This window comes from Macrobrachium nipponense, chromosome 35, assembly GCF_015104395.2.
Source record: "Macrobrachium nipponense isolate FS-2020 chromosome 35, ASM1510439v2, whole genome shotgun sequence".
NCBI lineage: Eukaryota > Metazoa > Arthropoda > Malacostraca > Decapoda > Palaemonidae > Macrobrachium > Macrobrachium nipponense.
Genome location: NC_061096.1, coordinates 54374340 through 54379727, shown reverse-complemented (window position 1 = coordinate 54379727; position 5388 = coordinate 54374340).

Below are 5388 nucleotides of genomic sequence, written 5' to 3'. Positions count from 1 at the left end.
GCTAAGGGACCAGAGCGGAGTTCAACCGGAACCGACTGTTTGCTTTTTGTTTATGTTTTGATAAATTGCGACAGGAGAGGCAGTTTAGCAGTTTGTGCAAATATTGACGGCAAGTAGATTTTAACGATTTTTGTTTTATACGTCCTGCATGATAAAATATAAGCTCGTGATTAATAGTTGAGGTATTACACCTACAGTTCTATACGGTGGTGAAGCTGAACCATATATATATATATTTTTTTTCTACCATTATTCCTTGCACGCAATCCCGTCATTCAAAGCTCGCTTGCGTTATGTGTAAGCGTGTGTGCGCGCACTCATGCTAGGCACATTTAAGATCGTTCTTTCTGTAAAACTCTTCCAAGTCAAATTGTAGCAACAAGAAGATGAGGACTACGTGAGCCTAGAGATTATGTTGGTCTCATGTTCCTTGTCCCCGCTAAAGCCAGGCCGCCGATATTTAGTTATTTTCTTGCGCTTGTATAAATAGGGTGGAATTTGTTTTAAATTGTTATAATCTTCATTTGAAAAGTCTCTATTTTTTTTTGTCTATTTCACTAAATATATTTAATAGGAATTCCCGTCTGCTAGATATCTAGAAAAAAAAACTCGTTGTCCCTAGAGAGCTGGAATTTCTGAATGCTAGGTGTATACCCAAAGGCACTCGCTCTAGACGCTTCAGTTTTTCTCGTGGAGATTTTTGTGGCTGCAATTTTTCTCATGGATATTTTTGTGGCAGTTTCTGTGATACACACGACTGCTTTCGTCGTGATGTTTTCGAAGAGGTTTACAGATCAAATTGCATCTTGGAATTTCAGTTTCCTCTTAAACCTAACCTAACCTAACCCAACTTAACCTAACTTTTGCTGAAGATATATACAATGTTTTCTTCCAGGTTAGATCAACCAATTAGATGACGCAAATCCGTTAATTTTCTAATGATACTTTCTAGTTTACCTCTAAAGCTCTTCCTGTGTTCAACACTAATGAGACAATATTTCTTAATCAATTTACATAATTTATATAGATACATACATATATATATATATATATATATATATATATATATATGGTTAACTAAAAATAATTAGTATACTATTTTTCGACGCACACACATATATATATTTAGTATATATAGTATTGTTTACTATGCTCAATTATTAAAAGTTAAAAAGTATATTTAGACGCGAACCGGCTATTGAATCTTAACTGTGCTTGCCAGTTAAGCGCCAGATAGAGCGTAGTTACTGGGGATTCTAGAGCGATTCTAAAGGGTAAGAATTTGCTAAAATCTCTTTTATCCAATATTTCTGGTCCTATCTGAATGCTGAATGCTTCTTTTCGCATCATGTGTCATTTCTTCGTATGGTGTTACTGGACAATGGGACAATGGAAGTAATTGTATGACCTGAAAGCATGTGTATTAGCGAAACAAGTCCACAGTTATGGATGGGTACGTCTCTTTAAAAATAGATCACTACGGAGAGTTTCATGGAATCTTCTCGATTCTGATCAATTGAAAAATGGAATGGGACAGATTCCCTAAATCTCTCCGTAGAGATTGATTTTTAAAATATACTCACATACCCAAACATAACTGTGGAATTGTTTCTCTATTTCAAGACTCAATCCTACTGAGTATTTTTTAGTCATGTGTAATGTTAATGTGAGAGGAAGAAGAAGAAGAAGAAGAAGTAGAGAACACGGTTATTCTGTACAAATAATTTTAAAGAAATGTCTGTTAAAGATTTTAGAAGGAACTTGCATTTAAGGTGTCGTCTTGTGAAGACATGTTCAGTGGTCGTCTTGCGATTGACGATATCACCGGAGGTTTTACGAAATTGCATTTACCCTGTCATTTTCTGTACATCCCAATGTGATTTGAATTGTACTAACAATCCCTTGTGATTTTCTATACTTAGACTTTTAAAAAGATAGATTAAATCCATCCTATTTACATATAGGGCGTTATTAGTGCCAAATTCTAAACGTTGTTAAACGGGACTGTCACTAGTTATGAATGTGCTAGTATTGTATACCTACTCAGATGTTCTATTTTTTGGTGGAAATTAGTCCATGTTTTCCTTCGTGTTATTGTTCATATTAAAATAAAATTATACGTTTCTGTCTTTGTTTCAATTACCAAAAACGAAGGGTAAACCTACTGCAAAGAAAAATGAATCAGAACATCAGGTAACTTATGTCTATTCATTTTCAGAGAGCTGAGATTTCAGTGCTTGTTCTTGACGAAAATTCAGTTGGTTTACATAACCCTTCTATCATCGTCTTGCTCTTTTTTGTAAGATTAATTTTTGTGGAATTTTGGCGTTTTATATCTTTGACTGACATCATGCATATTTAACACAGTAAAAGCAGGTACAGATATGCAGGGCAATAAACTGATTTTGTTTTATGGATCAAGGCAGGATCAGGTAGAAAGTACCTGCTGCAAACTTTTACAGGTGTAATGAAATAATTGATTTTTGGAAGATACCAACATACAATTTGCATTTTATAAAAAAAAAAAAATGTATAGATTCTTATTCAATCACAATGGCAGCCATGTTTTCGCGAACAAAAAATCTACGGGACTATGAGCTATTAAATGTATTCATTTATAAAATCAAAATCTACTAAAAAAAAAAAGTTAGATAGAATTTAAAACAATGGTGAAAATTTGTGATAGAGTTGACGGTGTGCCTTCTCCATTCTCATTTCGGTACATGTTGACTGAAGAGGAGGACCGTTGTGCAAACGGTCGAAAGCTTCCTTTTTCAACCGTTTTAGCTTTCTGCAAAAGAAAACTGAGATGCTTTGCCTGTCCGTCCTCAGATCTTTAAAACTACTGAGGCTAGAGGGCTACAAATTGGGAGCTTGATCATCCAACTTCCAATCATCATCTATACCAAATTGCAGCCCTCTAGCCTTAGTAGTATTTATTTTATTTATGATTCAACTTAACCTTAGTCGTGCCTCTGGCAGCGCAAAAACACAAGCCACCACGGCCGGCTGAGGCCTTGATTATACACTGTACAGAAAACTCAATTGCGCCGAAGAAACTTCGGCACAATTTGTGCTTGCTTGTGTCCGGTCTACTTTCACTCGCCGGCGAGGAGAGATTCGCTCGTCTCATTGGCCTTAATTCAGGTGTCGCTTTCTATTTATCTGTTTGTACTGTGATAGCTCTCTGATGGAACTAAATTTCCCCTTCCCAAGCCACCGTTTTCAAATTGAAGAGAACATGGCTAAATTATGTCTTCTATAAGTCGGTTCATTTCTACACGGATAAGGATTTCTTAGTGCTGTACTGTTTTGAAACAGACATGAACAGTTACTCTTTGAACCTTCCTTTATAAAGTTTCTAAAGTTCCTCAACTTGCATCGTGTATTCACTCGCGCCTTATGGTTTTACTTCTTAATTTTTATTTCCACTAATTTTTGTTTAATTCTTCTGCGTCATATTCGTTTTGTTTTATGTTGATTTTCTTCCCTGCGAATGACTTTTTCAAGATTTATAAAAGCTCTTTGTCGTTCTTTCGACCCTCTGTTGAATTCATCGACTCCAAAACTTCCAAACTAAATGTTTCTCATAGATTTGGTGATAATGTGCAACTGTCTGAAGAGAGAGAGAGAGAGAGAGAGAGAGAGAGAGCGTTTAATTGTCATTTGAAATTCAAGCGATATAGAGGTAAGGGGGAAGCTTCTAGTTAGGTTGCCATGACAACCGAGGGAAGTCCGCTTTTTTTTTTTCACACAGCAAAAAAACTGTTTCTTAAGTGGAAGGAAAGTTATCGCTACATGTTGATATGTAAACTAGCGTGACTTTGGTTTGGCAGCTGAAATTAATGGAGTCCGAGCCGTCTGTTCAATGCATCTCATCTTTAAAGCGTTTTGTTACTGATGTAGGGAAGGGTTACCTCTGTCATTAAATGCACACGGGATATCACTACTTCCGACTTCAAAGCAACGAGGTCAGACAGGGGTTTTGTTTTTGCTTTTGTTCTTCTGCAATACAATTATTCCTTGACTGCTTTCCAGGGTGGGAGGGTGGACCATGAAGCTTTCAGCCACGGACGGTTACCGGCCTGTCCTATAGCGTTGCCAGACGCACGATTATGGGTAAATTTAACCTTCATTAAAAAAATTTTAAATACTGAGGCTAGAGGGCTGCACTTTGGTATGCTTGATGATTGGAGTGTGGATGATGACCACAACAATTTGCAGCTCTCTATAGCTGGTTCACTTAGGTAGATTTTTGGATGAGCCCTATTTTCACGAGACGTTTGTTTGACGGCCGCTGATTGGCTGGTACCAGGAGGTAGGCAGTTCCCAGCCAATCAGAGGCCGCCCAAACTAACCTCTCGTGAGAATTGGGCTCATCCAAGAATCTACCTAAGTGAATCAGTTATAGCATCAGTCATTTTTAAGATTTGTGGCCGACAGATAATGTGCGAACGGAAAAATAAAGCCATATCAATAGTTTTCTTTTTAAAAATTAATACATTCCATGAGAAACTGTAAGGTACCTTCCTATAAATGCGTAAGGGGGCAGAAGAAGAAAGCGCCTAGGAACAGGATTCCTGAAATTCAGATGGAGCCAGTTTCGTACGTCAAAGAGATCTCCAAAATATATTGATAGATTTAAATCACCTTCTGTTCAGTTGCTGAAATCAAGCTATCAACAGTGAACTGGAGGATAACTCGTGATAGCTATAAGAATTTACTTTCATCAAAAGAGGTATGGTATGGTGTTTTATTTTCACTTGAAGAAATTAACTTTTTATACTAAATTTGAATAATAAATAAGATAGCCTTCTTGAGAAATATAATCAACAACATCGAAATTCCTCGTTTCACAAAAGTTCAAATTGAAAAGAACGATGAAAAGTTGCGAAAACAGTTGAAGTGGGACCACATTTGATATCGTCCTCATCGTCCATCGCTCGGCAGATGATTGATCCAAGTCGCCCGATATTCTTTCTAGAATCGACCGACTATACTCTGTTTTTTTCCATCTGTCCATCCGCCTGTGGTGTTTTCGCATGGTAACACTGCGTCCCAGGCTTTAAATGGTTACGCTATGTGTAAGTTTTAGGTAAATAAAAGGATATCTGGGTGTATATTTGCAACTGAGAAGTGTTTTAATAAATTACTGTATGCTAATTACACCGTTGATATTCGAAATAGGATATTATTATTATGGTTAATGTAAGTTGAATGTAACTATCTATAGCCCGGGACGCATTGTTACCATACGCAAACACCACAGCCGAATGGAGAGATGGAAAAAAAACAGAGTATAGGCTGTTGCCTTTACCCGAATCTTTGTCGCAAAACGATCTTTAAAAATAACGTCATTGGTTGCTTTACTTAGAAGGGACAAAAAGA